A 25,423-nucleotide genomic window follows, 5' to 3' on the forward strand; every position below is an offset into this window, starting at 1 on the left:
ACCAATGGTTCATGGGCTTTTCTTGGATACTGGACTACTTTGCCTTTCCTTTCGCCAGCTTATCTTACAAATGAAGAAACTGAGGCAAACAGGTTTAAGTGACTTGCCCAGGGTAACACAACTAATGTGTCTGAGGCCAGATTTGAACTTGGGTCTTCCTGACTTTAGTATTAATACTCTATTAACCACACAAGGTAGCTGCCCTTCCAAGCCCTTACTATGTCACCAAAACTCTACTTTGCACTGGAGTTTCAAATAGAAAAATGAGAGTCACTCCTCACACAGAACTCACATTAGAATTAGGGCATGAAGAGAATGTATAAGAGCCACCTTCGGGACAGATAGAAAAACATGCCCTTCTTAACATTAATTGGCAAGGCCAGGGTATGGCACAAAGATACTCCATGTCTTGAAAAGTATTGTATTTGGAAGTGCTCTGCTAATCAAAACAGAAAAGAACATTCTTACTCACAAAGTCTTTGTTATCATGAAATGACTCTACCTAGAGAAATGGATGCAATTTTATTAATTAAAATAACACCAAAGAAGATGCATTATTATTGGCTTCGCTATTTTACCTGAAGGACCACTGAATTTCTCCATTGGACTTGCAACTGAAATCTATGTGTATTTTCATTTAGAAAATTAGATCATTGAGTAGGAGGGCTGTCTTATTTTTCTTTTTTTCCCTCAACATTTATTACAGGCTTTGAACATAATGAGTGCTCTCTATATATCTATATCTCTGTCTGTCTATCTATCTATCTATCTATCTATCTATCTATCTATTTGCATTTATCCAACCATTCATTCAGAGATTAGAATGGGCAGTGGAGCCATTTATAGAGGCATAGGCCCATTATTATTAGGAAGAAGAGACCAGCTTTCAGAAGCAGAGTGGAATGGATGCTACAGTTTGACTCCTTCCAAGGTAGGGATGGGAAAGGTGAATACATAGGTGGACACTGAGGGGTTGTGTGCATGTCTTTGTGAGATGTAAGAAACTAATTCAATGGGTTGCATGTCAAACATCATATCACAATATGTCATGAAAATATTGTACAAATATTTTCTTTTTTCAGTTTACAGGGTTAGTTTTATCATTTTCACAGGAATGTGCATCTAATTAAGGCTACCTTGGCATATCCAGACTTTCTTTCTTTTTTATTGTTCATTTTAATTTAGTATTTTGTTTTTCCCCAATTACAAGTAAAAACAATTTGAGAAAATCTATTTTTAAAACTATGAGGTCCAAATACTCTCCTTTCCTCCCTTCCCCCCCAATATACTTTGACAAGGCAAGCAATTCAATATGGTTTATACTTGTGTAGTCATGCAAAACATTTCCATATTAGTAATGTTTGAAATAAAACAGACTAAAAAGTCTTAAAAATGCTTCAATTTGTATTTATACATCATCAGTTCTTTCTCTGGCAGCAGATAACATTTTTCATCATAAATACTTCAGAGTTCTCTTAGATCATTGTATTGCTGAGAATAGCTAAGTCATTCACAGCTTAAAATATTGAAGTTAATTTGTAGACATTGCATTTCCCTTTGCATCACTTCATGTAAGTCTTTCCAGTTTTTTCTGAGACAATCCTACACATAATTTCTTAAAGGACAATAGTGTTCGATCAAAATCACATACCTTAATTTGTTCAGTCATTCCCCAGTTGATGGGCCTTGCCTCAATTTCCAATTCTTTGCAACAAAATAAGAGGTGCTGTAAATCTTTTTGTACTAATAGGTCCTTTTGCTTTTTGTTTTTTATCTGTTTTTGGATACAGACCTAGCAGTGGTATTGCTGGGTCAAAGAATATCCATGGTTTTATAGCCTTTTGGGCATTGCTCCAAATTTCTCTACAGAATATTTGAATCAGTTCAAAACCCCATCCACAATGCAGTGATATTTTATTTTTCCCACATCCCCTCCAATATCTGACATTTCCATCTTCTGTTTTATTAGCCAATCTAATAGGTATGGGGTAGTACCCCAGAATTGTTTTGGTTTGTATCTCTCCAATCTACAGTGAATTAGAGTATTTTGTTGTTCTTTTTTGTGGGGCAATGAGGGTTAAATGACTTGTCTAAGGTCACACAGCTAGTAAGTGTCAAGTGTCTGAGGTCGGATTTGAATTCGTGTCCTCCTGAATCCAGGGTCAGTGCTTTATGAACTGCACAACCTAGATGCCCCAATAAATTTTTTCTTCATGTTGCAATAGATAGCTTTACTTCATCTGAAAATAGTTCATATATTTTGATTACTTATCAGTTGGGGAATGGCTCTTATCTTTTTAAATTTAACTCAGTCCTCTATTATTTTTTGTTTCACCAAATATTTTTAATCGTAAAAATATTTTATTATTTTCCAGTTACATGTAAAAATTGTTTTCACCATTTGTTTTCATAAGATTTTTAGTTCCAAATTTTTCTCCCTTGCTCCCTTCCCCCCCACACACAGATAGAAAACAATATGATATAGGCTATACATGTACAATCACATCAAACACATTTCTGCATTAAATGTATTGTGAAAGAAGAATCAGAACAAAAGGGAAAAATCTCAAAAAGAAAAACAAACAAAAAGTAGAAACAGTATAGTTCAATCTGCATTCAGAATCCACAGTTCTTTTTTTCTGGATATGGAGAATATTTTCCATCATGAGTTCTTTGGAATTGTCTTGGATCATTGCACTGATGAGAAGTGCCAAGTCTGTCTCAGCTGATCATCACACAATGTTGCTGTTACTGTGTACAGTGTTCTGCTGGTTCTGTTCACTTCACTCAGCATCAGTCCACTTAAGTCTTTCCATGATTTTCACTCAGTTCTCTATATGTTTGAGAAATGAGTCTTTATCAGAGAAGCTTTCTTCATTTTTTTCCACAGTTACTCTTGCTAACTATATTTTCCCACATAATATCCCCCCCCTTTCCATTTCTTCTATCCTCTCCTTTCACCCTGTGCCTCCTAAAAACTGTTTTGCTTGATTGCTCCCTCCTCAAACAACCTTCCTTTCTATAACCTACCTCATCTCTTCTTATCCCCTTCCCCTCCTACTTTCTGGCAGAGTAAGATGCATTTCTATACACAATTGTGTGTGTATTTTAATGCCTCCTTGAGCCAATTCTGATGAAAGTATGTTTCACTCACTCCCACTCATTTCTCCCATATCTCCCTCCACTGTGTAAGCTATTTATTGCCTGTTTTATGTGAGATAATTTACCCTATTTCACTTCTCCATTTCTCTTTCTACCAGTGCATTTCTCTCTCTCCTTAATTTTATTTTTAGATATTATCCCATAATATTCAACTCTCATCTGTGAACTCTGTCTATATATACTTCCAATTGCCTTGATAATGAGAAAGTATCATCTTCCCATATAGGAATGCAAACAGTTTAACTTTTTAAAGTCAGTTATGATTTCCTTTTCCTAGTTTCCTTTTTATTCATTGCTTGAGTTTTGCATTTGTAAGTCAAATTTTCTATTTAGCTCTGGCCTTTTCATCAAGAATGCCTGAAAGTCCACTTTTTTCATTGAATCCCCCCCCCCCAGTTTGGTTATAATCAGTTTTTCTGTACCCAGAAAAACGGTGATTCTTGGTTGTAATCCCTTGTCCTTTACTCTGTGTAATATCATATCCCATGACTTCTGATATTTGATGATAGAAGCTGCTAGATATTGTGTTATCCTGACTGTAGCTTTATAGTACTCAAATTGTTTCTTTCAGGCTGCATCAAAAATTTCTCCTTGATCTGGGAGCTCTGGAATTTGGGTATAATATTCATGGGAATTTACATTTGGGGATCTCTTCCAGGAGGTGAGTGGTCGATTCTTTCAATTTCTATATTACCTTCTAGTTCTATAATATCAGGGAAGTTTTTTCTTGATAATTTCTTGAAAGATGATGTCTAGGTTCTTTTTTTTTAATATTGCTTTCAGAAAGTCCAATGTTTCTTATATTATCACTCTTAGATCTACCTTCCAAATCAGCTGTTTTTCCAATGAGATATTTCCCACAGTTTTTTCATTCTTTTACTTTTTTCTCATTGTTTCTTGATTTCTCATAAAATCATTATCTTTGGTTTGGTCAATTCTAATTTTTAAGGAATCATTTTCTTCAGCTAGCTTTTGTACCTCCTTTTGCAGTTTGCTAATTCTATTTTTTAAGATATTTTTTTAATTCAACAAATTTTTGTGCCTCTTTTTCCATTTGGCCAATTTGGCTTTTCAAGGCATTCATCACCTCATTGGCTTTTTGTACTCCTTTTTCCATTTGGCATAATATGTTTTTTAATTACTTTCTTCAGTATTTTTTTTGTCTCCTTTACCATGGTGTTGAAACTTTTTTCATGATTCTCTTGCATCACACTCATTCCTCTTCACAATTTTTCCTCAACTTTACTTACTTTAAATTCAAAGTCCTTTTTGAGCCCTTCCATGTCCTGAGACCAATTCATAGTTTTCTTAGTGGCTTCATATATGGGAGGCTATACTTCATTTTTCTCCTGAGGATGTGTTTTGAGCTTCCTTGTCACCATAGTAACTTTCTGTGGTAAGAATTTTTCTTTTGTTTGCTCATCTTTCCAACCTATTTCTTGACTTTTAACTCTTAAAATACAAAGCCAACCAAAAACAACAACAAAAAACATATCTGGGACCATCTGCAGTCATCCAGATATATATCTTGCCACTGTAACCAGATGGCTCTGGAAGAGAGAGTGAGATTGGTGACTTTCCATAGGCCTCCCTCACTTAAGGATCCAATTAACTGCAAATCATAATATCACCCAATGTCATGACCCTCTTTGAGAAGAACAACTTTGTTAAAGTAAAGCTCTCCTTCCAGGGCAGAGGGTACTCTGTTCCAAGTTTCAGGGGTTGTTCGGCTATTTTTAAAGTACTTCCAGTGACTTTTAAGTTTTCAGTTCTTCCAAGGTGATATGACCTACGGAGAGTTGAGTTTGCTACTCTTGATCTGTGTTCTGGAATGTGAGCAACCACAAGTACTCTTTTCTGCCTTGGAACTGTCTGGAGGATCCCTGGCCCCAAGCTCTGATGTGCTAGTGCTTTTTTCCCACCCTGGGACTGCCACTGAGGACTGCAACCTAGGTCTAAATATGGGCAAAGCAACAGAATCCTGCCTCAGTGCCAGAAAAGAAACCCCTGTATTTTTCTTCTGAACAGTTGTTTGACCCACCTACCATCTATGGGCTTAGAGTTACAGAAGCAGCTGTTGCTATTGCTGAGTCAGTGATTCCCATGGCCTGCTCCTGATTTGGTGGGGCCGGGACTATGCTCTCAAGGCCTGTACTAGACTGTGCTCCACTTTCACCCTCATACAACAGATCTTTCTTGCCAACCTTTTAAGTTGTCTTTAGTTGGAAAATTACTTCACCCTGAACTTATGTGGGTTCTGCTGGTCCAAGAATTGTCTTCTGACATTATTTAAAGTTATTTGGAGGGGTTTGGGGGATAGCTCAGGTTAGTTGCTGCCTTTCCTCTGCCATTGCTATTTTGGCTCTAACCCCAGAACATCCTGATTTTCAAACATGAAAGATGGTAGAGGGATTTTAATAGGCTGAAAACGCAATTTTCTCAGCATTATGATATGAAAACTATAAAGGATAATTCAATCTTCAGTTGTATTCAGTGAAACATAACTTCCAGGAATATGGAAGTTTGCATCATCCTGTACTCTGCACACATTACACCTCATTTATTTACTTAAGCTCATATTCCATGATTTATTAAGGATGATAATAAACTATAGAGAATCCAGAGACAGAAAACCAGGATGGTTTTCCTATAAGTATTGGTAGAAAGAATTTTAGAAATTTAGCCCAAAGGTGAGGAAACTGTGGAGGATGGGTGGTGGTGGCAGAGCTGTCTTAAATTATTTGAAAGACTTAAATGAGGAGGAGACATTAGACTTAATCTGTTTTGCCCTAGAAGGCAGAACCAAAGGTCAGGGTGGGAAGCTACAAAAAAGCAAATATATACCCTTTGTAAGGAAATTAATTTTTTAAAGGGGAAAAAACAACAATAACAACACACAAAAAAACCCCTTTCTGACAATTATAACCAGCTGCTCAAATTTCCTCTATTAGATTTTGCGATTGTCTCTACAAACTAGAAGACTATGAACTTGACTTGTATTCCTGGGGACAAACCAAAGTTTATAGCACAGTATTGAAGTCATGGCTTGTGAACATTTAAAGAGAGGTTGAATTACTAAAGCCTTGCAGGATTTCACTAAGAACATTGAAAACCTCTCTTTTTCTTTGACAGATACTATAATGTCAGAAATTTAAATGAAAGAAATGTTGTAGACATAGCATTTATCAAAGCATTTGATGAAGCCTTGCATACTATACTAGAGAACAAAATAGAAAAAGAGGGTACAGATGAGATCAGAGGAATTTAAGGCTTCTTGAAAGGCTTAAAGAGTCATTAACTGCTGGAAACATATTTATTCATAAAAATAAAAAAGAAATCTCACAGAAAGGGAGATGGAGATGGAAGCTGATACGGACAAGAGTCATAATGACTGTCTCTGCCCTGGTTTTTGATAATAATATAATTTATCTTTTCCATACTTTTGGCATCTTTTCAATTTGCAGATAACTTGAGAAGACGCCTCTAAAAATCTTTTTTTAGGATTAAAAATTTAGGGGCAGCTAGGTGGCACAGTGGATAGAGCACCGGCCCTGGAGTCAGGAGTACCTGAGTTCAAATCTGGCCTCAGACACTTAACACTGTGTGACCCTGGGCAAATCATTTAACCCCAATTGCCTCACTTAAAAAAAAAAGATTAAAAATTTTAATTCTCTAAACCTCCCAAGTCCTGATACTCAGATGAATATATTATCATATATTACATTGAAATATTTTACCATATATTACATTTAATTACCATACATACATTAAATTTCACTTTTATCTGGAATGAAAGTATGAGGATTTTTTTTTTCCTGGTAAAGGTATGATGGAAGATGAACTTTAGTTCTCTCACATATGATCTTCCCAAGAAGGTATATCATCTATTTCTTAGCACTTAGGTAGCTTTAAGAAAATACACTTCTTATTTCTTTTAAGGCAATGAAATTCAAGCATTTGGCCAATTCTGCCTCATCTCATCCAAAGCTAATGGATCAAGCTATGGTTGTCCAAAGGAAGTACAGTTGGGCCCATATCAGCTGCCTATTTAACTTACCTTCACTTCTCTATAAAGGTTAATACATTTGGTAATCACCATATGTTGTGAATGTAAAATAATGAAATTTACAGAGTATATTGTCTAATGCTAAATTACTGTATACATTTCAAACAATATCATCATGATTATTAGTATTATTTAGGAATATACTTCTAAAATATTTTCCAGAGATGTCTGTTTCATTTTTGTGAGAATAAATTTATGTAGAGCAGTGTTAAGAGAAAATGCAGTTGAAATTTTTTACTGGAATGGTATTTGTATACTACAAAGGAAAGGGATTACATTTTGACATATCATCTGTGAGCATTGATTTTTAACAGTATTCCATGCACTCTTTTGCTTTTTCAAGCAATATATTATGACATAAACCACTTTTATGTTAGGATCAGGTTGTATCCATAGAAATACATTTATAGCCAGCTGTGAACATTATCCTGAATATATGCTCTTCTCTGCTGGATTCCAAACTATCATGTTTTTCCTCCCTACTAGATACGCTGGATTTATAGGAATAAAATAAATAATTTAAAAGCAACACCATCAACAGAGAGAATATTTCTATTTTAATGACTACATTTGTTTTGTAGTTGTAGATGACCCCAAATCTATTTTTCTTTGTAATGCCTGGTGACTTCCTTTTTAAAAAATGTTTTATAAATTATCTCCTGAAAGAGAATATATAATACAAAAACATAGTAACAGTTTCCCTTATTTGATGGTCAAGAATTCTGGCAACCTCAATCAGTCAAAACATGACAGACAAATATGTTATTAGCATATTTATAATATTAATAAAATATTAATAAGATTTAATAAGATGACTTTAATTTTTTCAAAATCAAGAATTCTATAATTCTAAGTATGAAACCAGAAAATAATAATATGTAACATAAACATATCAGGTCAAATCCTTTACCCAATAGATAAGTAATTAAGTACATGAACTAACATTTCTCAATAAAAGAATTGAAAAATAAAAAATAATAATGGGAAAGAATATCTTTACTATCTAATAATAAGTGAAATGCAAATCAAAGCAACCCTGATCTTTCACCATTTAGTCAGCAAATTGTCTGGAGGCAAAATCAGGTTAATCAATGCTAGATTGATTATAGAAAGAGGCATTATGATTCATCACTGGTAGAAATATAAACTGATAAAAACTTTCTGGGACATAATTGAAATTATGCAAAGGAAGTGATAAAAAGATCTATATCTTCCCAAGATTATTAGTGAAAAGAATTAGTGGACATGCATAAACACATAAAAAACATTTTATAAGCACTTTTTTATGGTAGTGATGCACTAGAAATATTTTCATCAATTAGGAAACAGCTACCCAAATTGTGTAAAATCAATGTAATTTAATATCACTGTTACAGAAAATATCTGATATGATGACTCTGAAGAAACTCTGAATGATATATTTGAACAGATATAGGGTGAAAAAAGCCAATCCAGTAAAACTTTATAGTCGATTACTGTAAGGATATAAATGTAAAGAATCACACACACACACACACACACACACACAGAATGAAATTGAATGCTTCCAAATTATAAAGAAAAATTATGGCTATATAAAAGACAAATAGAGATAGAAGAAGACACTATCTCCTATTCATTTGCATATATAGTGATGTGAAACATTATGTAAATAATGTTTTTATATATTAATTGCTTTGGTTGACTTTACTGTGCTGTTGTTGTTTTCTCTACATTTAAAATATGAGAAATCATTCTCTGGGAGGGGTTCAATAAGAAGAAAGGGGAAATATAAGAAATATATGAACAAAAAAAGGATTTTCTTTTTAAAATAATATATATCAAACTATATTCTAAAGTAAAAGATACACTTTATTTAGTGGGATAATAGATATAGAAGTGGAAGTGTTTTTAAATATCATCTAGTCTTATCTGCTCATTTATTGAATCAAGAACCTGAGAGAGATTATCATTTAATTAATGTCACATATTTAGTCATCGGAAGATCCAAGATTGGAAACCATGTCCTCTGAATCCTAATTCAGCATTTGTTCCACTGTACATATTATTCAGGGTTAACTGACTCAACTACTACAGGTTATATTTATATTAAACATCTTGAGTCATGAAAAAAGATTAAATGTTTTATTAATATATAAATTTAAGTATACATATACTGAATATGCATATATATATTTAATGTGTTTTGCGAATGCATGTCAACATGAGAATATTATATATACATGTGTATAAATGGAATGAGTATTTAAAATTTAACTATATATACATACATATACTCAAATTATTTTGTCATATATATTTATAACTACAATGTGACTGAATATATTATCTATCAACTGATGTATCAACTAATTTAACAACTCGTAAGTTATAGTCATAAATAACATATTAAGTCATTCAAAAATTATATAATTTGAGTATATATCTATATAACTATCTAGGGTAAATCAATAATTATTTGAAGAAGTTTGATAAATGAGGCATTACTAACAAATATTCCTCTCTAAAAACCATCATTTTAAAATGTGCAGAAAAAATTGAGGTTTTACCTTTTCTGTTGTGTCCACTCAATACATACATACATGCATTCATATGTACTTGAATTATTTAATTATATATACACATATATACCAATGTATATGTACATCTACATGATACTTGTGCCTCAAGATATTACACACACACACACACACACACACACACACACACATATGATCCCTTAGAAGACATAGGAAGGGGATATATTTTAGAAAGATTTTTACCAAAAATTCATGATTTTCCTCTTTTTTTAAAAATTTGGCTACTTAAATTTCTAACTAGAAAATTCACTTAAGTAAAATAAATCAAAATTTTTTTTTGGATGAAGTTTCATAAATGAAGCATTACTAATGTGTATTCATCATTCTTCACAATTTTCATAATTAAAATCAATATATAAGGTATTTTGAGGCTTTCTCCTTTCTACTGTATCAAATAAATCATTTTTTATTTTGAAAAACATGTAAAATGAATTACATAGTATCATATTTTCAAATTGGAAGGGAACTAATGTCCAATCCAGAAGAAATGAGCAAAGCACTCTTTTATATCTATCTCCCTTTCCTCCTCCTTTTGTTTTATCTCTTTTTAGCTTGTAAACTCCTTAAGGGCAGGGATGATCTTTTAAAAATATTTTATTAATTGTATCTACAGCACTTAGCACAATACCTGGCATACAGTAGTCATGGAATGAATCTTTCCTGGGTTGGATTGGATTCTGGTTGAACTCACTTGTACACTCTCTCTCTCTCTCTCTCTCTCTCTCTCTCTCTCTCTCTCTCTCTAATTTATGACTATTCTTTTTTACAATTAGTCCCTAGAATTGAACACAATACTCTTGGTATGCTGTAAACAAGATATAATGTAACCCACTAATGCTTTCAATTTTTTTGACTGTTACATCATATAATTTAATCATATTGAGCTTGAATTATACTAAAATTAGGGGGCAACTAGGTGGTGCAGTGGATAAAGAACTGGCCTTGGATTCAGGAGGACCAGAGTTCAAATCTGGCCTCAGACACTTGACACATACCAGCTATGTGACTGTGTGACCCTGGGCATGTCATTTAACCCTCATTGCCCTGTCCCCCCCAAATAAATAAAAATAAAATAAGAATTACACTAAAATTCCTTGATCTTATTCAAACTACTGTCTAATCAATATTCCTTCATTTTTAATTGTGAAGTCAATTTAAAAAAACTTGATATTCTTTAACTCTATTAAATGGCATTTTAAAATAAGCCTAATTCAGTTTTCTGAAGAAGAAATCAAAGCTCTCTATTGCCATGTGAAAATATGCTCTAAATCACCATTGATTAGAGAAATACAAATTAAAACAACTGTGAGATACCACCTGACATCTATCAGATTGGCTAATATGACAAAAAAGGAAAATAATAAATATTGGAAAAGCTGTGGAAAACTTGGAACACTAATGCATTGTTGTTGGAGCTGTGAACTGATCCAACCATTCTGGAGACCTACTTGGAATTATGCCCAAAGGGTATAAAACTCAGCATACTCTTTAACCCAGCAATAGCACTATTAGGTCTTTTCCCCAAAGAGGTCATAAAAAAGGTAAAAGGACCCACATGTACAAAAATATTTATATCTGCTCTTTTGCTGGTGGCAAGCAATTGGAAATTGAGAGGTTGCGCATCAATTGGGGAATGGCTAAACAAGTTGTGGTATATAATTGTAGTGGAATACTATTATGCTGTAAGAAACAATGATCAGGCAGATTTCAGAAAAACCTGGAAGGACTTGTCTGAATTGATGATTTGTGAGAAAAGGACAACCAGAAGAATATTGTACATAGTATTAACAACATTATGTGTTGATCAACTGTGATAGACTTGATTCTTCTCAGTAATATAATAGTCCAATACAGTTCCAAAGGACTCATGATTGAAAAAGCTCTCCAAATACAGAAAAAAAAGAACTGTGGAATATGGATGAAGATTGAAGCACACTATTTCTATTGTTTTTTGTTGTTGTTTTTCTTTTTTGAGGTTTTTCATTTTTGCTCTGATTCTTCTTTCACAGCATAACTGATGTATAAATATGGTTTATGTGATTGTACATACATAACCTATATCAGATTGCTTGCTGTCTTGGGAAGGGGGAAGAGAGGGGAGGGAGAGAGAAAAATTTGGAACTAGAAATCTTATAAAAACAAATGTTAAAAAATATCTCTACATGTAACTGGAAAATAACAAAATATTTATATGAAAAAAGAAGGTACTTTCTCCTCAACTGTACTTCTTAAAATCTTTTTGTAAAAATAATACACATTTTATTTAAAGTTTTAAGTTCCAAGTGCTATCCCTCCTTCCCTCCCTCACTCCCCGGCATCCTCCCTACATGTGCAATTATTTAAAACATTACCATATTAGTCATTTTGTACAAGAAAACTCAAATAAAAGGAAAATAATTAAAGAAAGAAAGTGAAAAAAATAAGCCTAATTGTCTAACCCATTGCTGCCTTTTTGGAGCCAGAGTATGTCATTGAGAATGTTAGTATTTTTTTTTCTTTTTTGCTTTGTGGCATCTGTCTTTTGTGTGTCCTATTATTTGAATGTCTTCTCTCTTCCACTAATATACACATAGTTTAGATTAATATTACTTGTATTTTAGGACAAGACTATCATTAAAACTGATTTGTTAACATATCATACTAATTTTGTAAAATACCCAACTCTCCCACCTCCAGATTTTACTACCTTTAAAAAAACTTAAAAGTACTTAAATGATAATAACATGATGTTGATATTTTGCCTGTAAAATTCTGCCTTAGTAGTCCCTTGTTTTTCTGCTAAGAAAAAGGAGGTATATTTCTTTGATTTGGTTTCTTTTCTCTGTGATCATTTGTTAATGGTATGAGATATGATTTGGCTACCTTTCCCTGTACCTAGCAATTAGTAGCTAATGCTTCCTATATAAAGAATTATGTTGTAAATAATGCCCTTGTATTACTAAAAGCAGCCAGATGCAATACATAACCAACATATCTTATGGTGGTATTTATTGCAGGTACTTAATCAACAACAATTATTACAAAACCTGCTCTGTTCCTAATATTGTGGTAACAACTGGGCCTATAAAGAAAAACAAACAGAAGTTCATTTCAAGGACTTTACAATTTAAAAGGGGATATAAGATGTAAACAGCTATGTGCAAGCAAGATATATGAGAATAATGTGTTGATAAGCAACAGGGGAAGAACACTTGTATTAAGTGGGATACAGGAAATTTTCTCATCAAAGGTATTATATTAGTTGACAGTTGAAGGAAGCCAAGGAGGTTTGCAAACCAAGTTGAGGAGGGAAAAATGTTCCTGGGATGGGAAAATGAAAATACCCTAAGTTGGGAGACAGAATATCTTGTTCAGAAACATCAAAGAAGCCTGTTTCACTGGCTTACAGAGTTGGATGCAGTAAGATATGATAATACTAGAAAAGTATTGTGAGGTATAAGTAGTTGTAATTATAGTTAAACATATATTGGGTAAGAAATGAATTTGGGGTATACAAATTCTATCCATGGTCACCCTGAATATTTACAGATATAAAGCACTTTTCTCCCAATAATTGGATTTTCTTTTAGGCCTACACTACTTTCTATCATTCTGACAACACATAGCTGTGTTTGTGAGTAGGCTGCAGGGTGTCTTTATAAAAATGTTATTTGTGAATGGTTTGATATCAGGATTCATTGGAGAAGTCCCCACTCTTCACGTTTTTTTGAAGACTTAAGTGTGGCAATTCATCACCATATGCCCCAACTCATGGATAAGCTATTCTGACTCCTAAGTGACCAGGGCACAAGCCTAATTAATGAATTATGATTTATAAACTCATGCTTAATCAGCTCATGATTGTCATATGTTCATGACTATAAATGATATTATTATATGATAGAACCTATTGTCTAGGGGATAAATCTAAGATAGATTCTCACAAATAACATAAAGACAATATATATTTAGTGACCTGGGAATGTGATCGTTATCTCAGGATAGTCATTCTATTCAGTTATACTATGAATATAACCTTCACTGAAACTTGTGTTTTATTTGATTTGGTGTCAGGGAAAAACTTTTTGAAAATATTACAGTGAAATGGGTTATGGGGCATGGAAACTATTGTACCTATCTCAGACAAACTTTTATAGTTAAAAGTAGTTATGCTTCAAAGAAAACTATTAATACAAAAGCTAAGGAGAAAGCATTATGATAAACCTAACTAATATAAATGTACCTCCATTTAGGAAAGTAAACCAATTTTATTTTGGAGTTTGAGTACTTGTTGTTAGCTAGGATACTAGTGGAACTGAGAAGGTGGGAGTTATTCCCTTATATTATCAAAGCAGCAGACATGATTGTTGTGAATAAACCAATGTACTATAAACCCTCAAACATAAATTATTGTAAAAAAGTATATCTATTTCATAAAAGTTGCTACAGAAACTAGAAATCAATAAGGCAGGCACTTTGCTCAAATGAGCATTTTATTCCATAATCCATGAAAAAAATAGATATGTGACCTTAATGATAAAGATCATTACCATTAAAAACTAGAAAATGTAAGCCAATAATATACCTCTCAATGATATACAAAGAAGGTACATCCTTGACCAAGCAGAGAATAGCAACATGACAAGAGATAAAGCAGGTCATTTGGAATAGACAAGGTTGAAGCATTTATGAACCATCAAAATTAATTCATCAAGGTTAATCACAAAAAAGGCTGAATAGGGAAATTTTATTTTTCTCAGATAAGGGTTTGGTATAGAGATATAGAGATATAGAGAAAAATTATCTAATGTTGACATTATCTAATGAAATACCATTGTATATAATAAATAGCCATGTATACATACATATAATATATGCATGTGTATACACAAGCAGAAATATATACAGTGATGCAATCTATTTCCCAAATGATATGGACAAATGAGTACCTAAAATAATTTGTAAGTAATTGCAAATTGTTAACAACCATATGTAAAAATGCTTTAAAGAACTCTAAGAGAAATATACATCAGAAAAACTTCATACTCGACATTATACCCTGCAAATTAGCAAAGATTGTATAATATAGAAATCATCCATTTTAGCATTCTCATAAAAATATGTGCTTTCTTTTGGAGTTTTCATAGTTCTGATTTAATATGACCATTTTGGAAACAATTTGAAATTATGCAAATTAACTGACTAAAATATATTGACTAAAATGGCCTTTGATACAAAGATTGCAGAACTAGTCATATATCCCCAATTAGGTCATTGATAAGAAAGAAGTCTTCATATCCCTACCATCACTTTTTCTTACAGAAAAAAAAGTTAAATGCCAATTGATTTGGTAAAAGCTCTAAAAATTTTGGTAAATCTATATAATAGAATAATACTGTGTTGTAAGAAATAACAAGCATTAAAATAGAGAGAATTACATTAAAAATTGCATGATCTGAAGCAGAGTGAAGGAAGTAAAGAAAATTAATGCAATAGTCTGTGAAAATATAAATATATATAAAGGAACTTATGAGGCAGAATAAAAGACGACTAGGGGGAGGAGAGGAAAGTGGAGGTGGAAAGGGGTTAATTACATCATATGAAGAGGCACAAAAAGAACCCATTACAAAAGAGGGAAAGAAGGGAGGGGTGAGCATTATTGCAACCCTACTCTCATCAGATTTGGTTCAGGGAGGGAATAAAATACACTCCCATTTGTATAAAGAAACTTAGCTTACTCTTTAAGTAAACAAAATGGGAAGGGGAAAAAGATCGTATTGATAGAAGGGAGGGCAGAAGTGGGGGTAAAACGGGCAAGAAAAAGAAGGGCAGCTTATAAAAGGGAGGGTAGATTGAGGGAGGCAGTGGTCAGAAGCAAAACACTGGTCAAGTGGAATAGAGTGAAAGAAGGAAAAAAAGAGTACAAACAAAGGAGAAAAGAATATGAAGGGAAATAAACAGTTAATAATTTTAACTGTGAAGGTGAACAGGATGAACTCTCCCATAAAATGGAAGCAAATAGCAAAAGGGATTAAAAAACAGAATCTTACAATATGTTCTTTACAAGAAACACATTTGAAGCAGATAGATAAACACAGAATAAAGGTAAAAGCTTGGAGCAAAATATATTATGCTTCAACTGCCATCAATAAAGTAGGGATAGGGGCAGTTAGGCGGCACAGGGGATAGAGCACTGGCCCTGGAGTCAGGAGTACCTGAGTTCAAATTCAGCCTCAGAAACTTAACAATAACTAGCTGTGTGACCCTGGGAAAATCACTTAACCCCAATTGCCTCACACACACACACACGCAAAAGTAGAGGTAGCAATTCTTATCTCAGACAAAGTAAAATAAAAAATAGATCTAATTAAAAGAGATAAGGAAGGAAATTACATCTTGCTAAAAGGTTCTATAGATAATGAAGCAATATCAAAAGTAATATCAATACTAAACATGTGTGCACCAAGTGGTATAGCATCCAAATTCTTAGGGGAGAAGTTAAATGAGTTATGAGAGGAAATAGACAGTAAAACTATACTAGTGGGGGATCTGAAATTTTCCCTATTAGAATTAGATAAATCTAAATGCAAAAGAAATAAGAAGTTAAAGAAGTGAATAGATTATTAGAAAACTTAGATATGATAGATATCTGGAGAAAACTTAATGGGGATAGAAAGGAATATACCTTCTTCTCAGCAGCACATGGTACATACTCAAAAACTGACCATGTATTAGTCAAATGTAGAAAGGCAGAAATAGTAAATGCATCCTTCTCAGTTCATGATGCAAAAAAAAAAAATTTACATGTAATAAAGAGCCATGGAAAGGTAGACTGGAAATTAATTGGAAACTAAACAATCTCATTCTAAAGAATGAGTGGGTCAAACAACAAATCATGGAAACAATCAATAACTTCATCCAAGAGAATGACAATAATGAGACAATATACCAAAATCTATGGGATGCAGCAAAAGTAGTGTTTGTGGGAAATTGTATATCTCTAAATTCTTATATCAATAAAAAAGAGAAAGAGGAGATCAATGAATTGGGCATGCAACTTAAAATGCTAGAAAAAGAACAAATTAAAATTCCCCAACTAAATAGTAAATTGGAAATCCTAAAAATCAAAGTAGAAATTAATAAAATTGAAAGCAAGAAAACTATAGCATTAATAAATGAAACTAAGAGTTGGTTCTATGAAAAAAACAATAAAATAGATAAGCTTTTCATTAATTTGATTTAAAAAAAAGAAAGAAGAAAAACAAATTACCAGTATCAAAAAAGAAAGGGGTGATTTCACCACCAATGAAATGGAAATTAAAGTAATAATTAGGAGTTATTTTGTCCAATTGTATGCCAATAAATTTGACAATCTAAATAAAATGGATGACTATTTCCAAAAATACAAATTACCGAAGTTAATTGAAAATAAAATGAAATCCATAAATAGGCTCATTTCAGAAAAAGAAATTGAACAAGTCATCAATGAAATCCTTAATAAAAAATCTCCAGGGCCAGATGGTTTTACAAGGGAATTATACCAAACATTTAAAGAACAATTAATTCAAATAATATACAAACTATTTGGAAAAATAGTTGAAGAAGGAGTTCTAACAAACTCCTTTAATGACACAAATATGTTGTGGATACATAAACCAGGCAGACCAAAAACAGAGAAAGAAAATTACAGACCAATTTCCCTAATGAATATCAAAGCAAAAATCTTAAAGAAAATATGAGCAAGGAGATCGCAGCAAGTGATCACCAGGACAATACACTATGACCAGTTGGGATTTATACCAGGAGTACAAGGTTGGTTCAACATTAGAAAAACTATTAATATAATCAATCAGATCAATAACAAAACTAACCCAAATTATATGATTGTCTCAATAAATACAGAGAAAGCATTTGACAAAATACAACAATAATTCCTATTATAAACACTGGAGAGCATAGAAAGAGGTGGAGCTTTCCTCAAAATAATAAGCAGTATTTATCTAAAACCATCAGCAAGTGTTGTATGTATTGGGCATAAGTTAGAGGCCTTCCCAATAAGACCAGGGGTGAAACAGGGATGCCCATTATCACCTCTGTTATTTAATATTATAGTAGAAACGTTACCTGTAGCAATAAGAGAAGAAAAAGGAATTAAAATAATTAGAATAGGCAAGGAGGAAACAAAACTTTTACTCTTTGTAGATGATATGATGGTATACTTAGAGAATACTAAAGAATCAATTAAAAAAACTATGTGAAACAAGTAACAACTTTAGCAAAGCTTCAGGATATAAAATAAATCCAGAGAAATCATCAGCAGATATATGAACAAAAAAGCTCAGCAGCAAGAGATAGAAAGAGAAATTTTATTTAAATTAACAATAGACAATATAAAATACTTGGGAGACTACTTGCCAAGACAAACCCAGGAACTCTACAAATATAATTACAAAACACTTTTCACACAAATAAAATCAGATTTATGTAATTGGAAAAACAAATTTCAAATGCATAGGCTGGGCTAATGTAATAAAAATGTTAATTCTACCTAAATTAATTTACCTATTCATTGTCATACTAATTAGACTACCAAAAATATTTTATAGAGCTAGAAAAAACAATGACAAAATTCATCTGGAAAAAAAAGTCAAGAATATCAAGTGAATTATCGGAAAAAATGCACAGAAAGCTGGGCTAGCCATAACAAATTTGAAGCTATACTATAAAGCGGGAATCATAAACACTATGTGGCACTGGCTAAAAAATAGAGTGGTGGATAAATGAAATAGATTAGACACAGGAGACACAGTTGTAAATGACTATAGTAATCTACTGTTTGATAAACACAACGACCCCCGCTTCTGGGATAGGAACTCAGTATTTGACAAACCTACTGGGAAAACTGGAAGATAGTATGGCAGAAACTAGGTATAGACCAACATCTTATACCTTAAACAAAAATAAGGTCAAAATGGGTTCAAGATTTATATATAAAGGGTGATAGCATAGATAAATTAGGAGAGGAAGGAATAGTTTACCTTTCAGATCTATGGAGAGGAAAACAATTTATGTTCAAACAAGAGATAGAGAATATTATGAAAAGCAAGATGGAAGACTTTGATTACATTAAATTAAAAAGCTTTTGTACAAACAGAAGCAATGCAGCCAAAATTAGAAGGGAGGCAGAAACCTGGAAAACAATTTTTACAGCCAGCATTTCTGAAAAAGACCTCATTTCTAAAATATATCAAGAACTCAATCAAATTTATAAGAAGCCAAGACATTCCCCAATTGAGAGATGATCAAAGGATATGATCAGTTACTTTTCTGATGAAGAAATCAAAGCTATCTATTGCCATATGAAAAAATGCTCTAAATCACTATTGATCAGAGAAATGCAAATTAAAACAACTTTGAGGTACCACCTCATACCTATCAGATTGGCTAATATGAGAAAATAAAATAAATAATAGATGTTGGAGAAGCTGTGGGAAAATTGGAACACTAATGCCTTCTTGGTGGAGCTGTGAATTGATCCAACCATTCTGGAGAGCAATTTGGAGCTATGCCCAAAGGACTATGGGACTGTTACTACCCTTTGACCCAGTGGTACCCCTGCTAAGTCTGTATCCTAAAGAGACCATAGTAAAGGGAAAAGGACCCCCATGTACAAAAATATTTATAACAGCTCTCTTTGTGGTGGTGAAGAATTGGAAATCGAGGGAATGCCCATCAATTGGGGAATGGCTAAAGATATTGTGGTATATGAATGTAATGTAATACTATTGTGCTGTAAGAAACAATGAGCAGGAGGAGTTCAGGGAAACCTGGAAGAACTTCCATGAACTGATGCTGACTGAGAAATTCAGAACCAGGAGAAGACTGTAAAGTGTAATAGGATTGCTGCAGGGCAACAATCCAAAACAGTTTCAAAGAAGTCATGATAAAAAATATTCTCCACATCCAGAAAAATTAACTGAATTATGAATGCAGATTTAAGCATACTCTTTCTACTTTTGGACTGTTTTTTTTTCTTCTTGTTTGAGGTATTTCCTGTTCTCATTCTTCTTTCACAAGATGCCTAATGTAGGGGGAAAAAAAGCATATTATGCTGGAGTTTGAAAAAGGAGAGAGAGAGAAAGAGAGAGAGACAGAGACAGAGAGAGAGACAGAGACAGAGACAGAGAGAGAGACAGAGAGAGAGACAGAGAGAGAGAGACAGAGAGAGACAGAGACAGAGAGGAAATAGAATGAAGAAAAATACACACTATCAAAACTGTGAATGTGATCCTTTCACTCATAAAATGTAAGTAAATATCAGAATCGATTAGAAAAAAATAATCTATTTCAATAAAGTTATTTATAAGAAACAAAGCTGAAAAAAAGAGTAACACACAGAATTAAAATAAAATGTGGGAGCAAAATCTGTTATACTCTAGTAGATGGACCACCTAGGTGGCACAGTGGATAAAGTACCAGCCCTGGATTCAGGAGGACCTGAATTAAAATCTGGCTTCAGATCCTTGACACTTGAAAGCTGTGTGACCCTGGGCAAGTCACTTAACTCCAATTGCCCCACTATATATATATATATATATATATATATACTCTAGCAGAGAGAAGAAAGCACAGGTAGCAATCATAATTAATGCAAAAATACACAAAATTAGAGATAATAAGGTACCATAGTCAATGATGAAATGTTCATTCTAAACATATATGCACCAAATGGTGCTACCCAATTTTAAAGGGAATGCTAAATGAATTACAAGTGTAAGTAAACAAGAAAACTATACAAGCAAGATCCCTTAACATCCTTTTCTCAGAAATAGATAAAGGTAACCATAAAATAAATAAGAAAACCAAATTAAAGAGTTGAACATATCTTAGAAATGTTAAATAGGATAGAACTTGAGAAAAAAAAAATTGGGGATAGGACGTAATATATATTTTTTTCCTCAGCTGTACAGTACACTGTCAAAAAAATGACATTGAGGGGGCAGTGAGGTGGCACATTGGATAAAGCACCAGCCCTAGATTCAGGAGGGCCTGAGTTCAAGTCCATCCTCAGACACTTGACACTTACTAGATGTGTGACCCTTGGTAAGTCACTTAACCCTCATTGCCCTGCAAAAAATAAAAATGAAAAATGACATTGAATTAGGACAAACAGATTAAGAATAGCAGAAATATCAAAGTCACCCTTTTCAGACCATAATGCAATGAAAATGACATTCAATAAAGCAGTTTGGATAGCATACTTAATTGGAAAATCAATAATCTAGTTTTAAAGAATGAGTTGATAAAAAGTCATAGAAAGAATAATGTCATTAAAGATAATATCAGCAATTAGACAACATGCCAAAATGTACAGGATGCAGACAAAACAGTGCTTAGGAGGTTTTTTTTAATGTTTAAACACTTACATAGATAAAAAAAGAGAAAGAGTAAATCAATGAATTGTGTACATGAGTAAAAAAAAAGTAGAAATCAAAACAATTTCAAAATCCCCAATTAAACACAAAGTAGAAATCTTTAAAATTAAAGGAGAGATCAATATAATTTAAAATAAATGTAAACTAATAAATAAAATTATGAGCTGGTTTTATGAAAAATCAATAAAATTGGTAAAGTATTAGTAAAATGTATTTTAAAAGAAAGAAATTCAAATTATCAGTATCAAATATTATAATTGTAAATTAATCACCAATGTGTGACTCTGGGCAAGTCACTTAACCCTCATTGCCCTGAAAAAAAAGAAATTGAATAATCCATAATTTAGCTTCATGAGCAAAATGAATCCCCAAATCAGAAAGATTTGCAATTGCATTCTACAAAACGTTTAAAGAACAAATAATTTCAAAATGGCATAAAATTTTATTTACAAAAAAAGGTAAAGGAGTCCTTTTAAATTCCCATTATGACATAAATATGATGCTGATACCTAAACCAGGAAGAGCAAAAATAGAGAAAAAAAACTATGGATGAATTTTCCTAATGAATACTGATGCAATTAAAAAAATAAAATATTAGTAAGGATATTGCAGCAATATGTCATAAAGATCACAAACAAGGTGGGATTTATAACAGGTATTCCTGGCTGGTTCAATATTAAGAAAACTATAAACATAAATCATCATATCAGTAAGAAAACAACAAAAAACATGTAGCAATAGATGTAGGAAAGGCTTTTGACAAAATACAACATTAATAACAATTAAAAACACAAGAAAGCCTAAGAACAAAATGGAGCCTTTCTTAAAATAACAAGTAATGTATCTATAAAACTGTGAACAAGCATTGTTTTTGATGGAGATATACTAATACTATTCTCACTGAGAGTGAGGTGAAGCATGGATGTCCATTTTCACCACTATTATTCTAATTGAACTAAAATTGCTAGGTATAGCAATAAGGCAAAATTCAAATAAAAAGAATAGATAACAAAGAAACAAAAGTATTACTCTTTGAAGATTAAATTAGCATTTATTCATAAAAGTATAGAGAATCAATTTACAAATAGCTGAAATAATTAACAGTTTTGTTAAAATCACAAGACATAAAATAAATTCACATAAACCTTCATACTTTGTATACATTACCAGCAAAGTACAACAAGAAGAGACAGAAAAAAATCCATTTAAATAACTACAGACAATATATAATACTTGGGAGTATACCTGCTTTAAAAAAATCCAGGAATTTTATGAACATAGTTAGAAAATACTTTTCATACAAATTAAGAATGTTCAAACAATTATAGATATGTTAACAATTTGTGGATTGGCTGAGCCAATATAATAGAAAATGATCATTCTACTAAATTTACTTATTCAGAGCCCTGCCAATCAAGCTACCAAAGACTTGTTTTATAGAATTAGAAAAATAATAATATCCATCTGGAGGAACAAATGGTTAAGAATATAAAGGAAATCAATATAAAAAAATGTGAATGAAGATAGCCTTATAGTGCCAGACTTCAAATCATATTATAAAACAGTAAGCATGAAAACAATCTCATACTGGATAAGAAATAGATTGATAGAACAACAGAATATATTAGGTACAAAATATACAATAATAAATATTCATATTAATCTAATATTTTATTAAATGAAAGATCCAAGTTTAGGGGGCAAGAATTCTTTATTTGACAATTTTTTTTAGGAAAACTGGAAAATAGCCACATATGAACAACTCAAAACATATACAAATTTAAGGTAAAAATTGGCACATTATTTAAACATAAGGTGGAAATTAGGAGGGAATTGAAAATTTTCCTGTCAGATCTGTGGATTAGGTAGGAGTTTATGAGGTAAAAAGGGTAGAGATAATTACATAAAATAAAATGATTTTGAATACATGAAATAGAAAGATGTTGAACAACAACAATAGCAAATAAAATGTCACCAGAATATAAGGAAAATAGGAAAACCTTGAAAAATTTAAAGCATTTTTTTCTGATAAAGACTCAATTTCTCAAACACATAGATAACTGAAGTAAATTTACAAAAAAATAATATTGGTTCCCTAATTGCTAAATAGCCAAATGATATCAACTAGAAGTTTTCAGAAGAAAAAAAAACTATGAATATTGTGATGCATTAATCCACTAAATCACTATTGAATGGAAAAATGCACATTTAAACACCTCTGAGGTACAACATTACACCTGTCAGATTGACTAACTTTAAAGAAAAAGGAAATGGCAAATGCTGGAAGAGATAGAAACATATTTAAACCAAGGCACTCTTGGTAAAATTATAAACTGGTCCAATTATTCTGGAGAACAACTTGGATCTGTGTCAAAAAAGCTATAAATGTCTGTGTATCCTTTTATGGAGCAATATTATTACTAGAACTATAGCCCAAAGAGATCAAAGAAAATGGAACAGGACATATACATATTCTGTCTCAGTCTCTGTCTCTCTGTGTACATGTGTATATAAACATATGTATATAAAAGCTCTTTTTGTGGTGACAAAGAATTGGAAATCAAGGGTATGACCATCAATTGGGGAATGGCTCAACAAGTTGTGGTAAATTATTGTGATGTGATACTATTGTGCTGTAAATAATGATAAACACTATGGTTTTAGAAAAACCTGGGGTTAAAGCACTGGCCCTGGATTCAGGAGTACCTGAGTTCAATTATGGCCTGAGACACTTGACACTTACTAGCTGTATGACCCTGGGCAAGTCACTTAACCCCCATTGCCCCACCAAAAAAAAAAAAAGGGAAAACCTGGGAAAACTTATATGAACTGATGCAACTGAAATAAGCAGAACCAGAACACTGAATACAATGACAGCAATATTTTAGTGATCTGCTATAAAAGACATAGCTAATCTAATCAATACCAATGATACATGACACATCCAAAGGAGCTATGATGAAAATTGCTATCCACCTCCAGAAAAAAAAGAAATTATATGGGGGCAGCTAAGTGGTGCAATGAATAAAGTACCGGTCCTGGTTTCAGGAGCACCTGAGTTGAAATCTGACCCTAGACACTTGACACTTACTAGCTGTGTGACCCTGGGCAATTCACTTAACCCCCATTGCCCTGCAAAAAACAAAAAACAAACAAAAAGAAATGATAAACTGTAAGCATAGATTAAAGTTTGCCTTTTTAAAATACTTTTTTTCTTATTTTTATTTTTGTTTTTGGAAAATGACTTCATAGGTATAATGTCTCTGAAACTGCTTGACTTCTCAATAGATATGGAAGAAGAGAATTTAGAACTAAACATTTTAATAAATGAGCTTAAAAAACAATGAAATAATTAACCTAAAAAAGAAAATAAAATTGTTCCTGAATTACTCAATTGGCTACTATCCCTTACAAATTATGATGCTCATACATGAATATAATGATCTAGATATATCCCAGTGACTCTAGAGTATGAAGAATATAGAGTATAATATAGAACCTTATTCTTCTCCTTTTCTTAATCAATCTTTTCTGTAAATGAAGGTTTGGCGATCATATAATATTGAACCAAAGTGAAATTTCAACTGAGTAAAATCCTTTTGTTATTGTTCACTTTGTGACCCCATTTCTAGTTTTCCTGTCAAAGATACTGGAGTATATTGTTGTTTCCTTCTCCATTCATTTTAGAGATGAGGAATGTGAGGTATCCAGGGTTCTAAAACTTTTAAGTGTATGGGTTCAGATTTGAACTCACATCTTCCTGACTACAAGCCTGGCACTCTATCTTTAGGAACCATTTATTTGAATTTTGAACTGCTCTCTAGCTGGAATGTTAAATGAAATTATAAGAATTTACATTTGCCTCTAATAAATTTCACCTGTTTAGATTTTTCATTATTCCATTTCTTAATTAGCTGCTTATGGGCCTCTATATCATCTATTAATTGAAGAAGTTGTTGTTACAATAGAAACCATGATGTACTTGGAAATAATAAATCTGAATTTCATTCTTGACTCTGACATTTAGTATCTGTGTGATCATGTATAAGTAACAATTTCTCTTAACCTCAATCTTCTTAAGTGCAATATATGGGGAAAATGTATGAAATGTCATTTTTAAAAGAATTATTTTATATATTTTAAAGAATTGTGTGTCTGAATTTTTGTTGTTCCCATTTTTGATAGTGTCATCATCATTACCA

General features: G+C 32.4%; 1 pseudogene; it reads left to right on the top strand.

The window, feature by feature from the left end:
- Positions 1–25,423, top strand: part of LOC122747876 — a 61,847-nt pseudogene that overhangs the window by 18,530 nt on the left and 17,894 nt on the right.

This window comes from Dromiciops gliroides, chromosome 3 (assembly GCF_019393635.1).
Source record: "Dromiciops gliroides isolate mDroGli1 chromosome 3, mDroGli1.pri, whole genome shotgun sequence".
In the NCBI taxonomy this organism is placed as follows: Eukaryota; Metazoa; Chordata; class Mammalia; order Microbiotheria; family Microbiotheriidae; genus Dromiciops; species Dromiciops gliroides.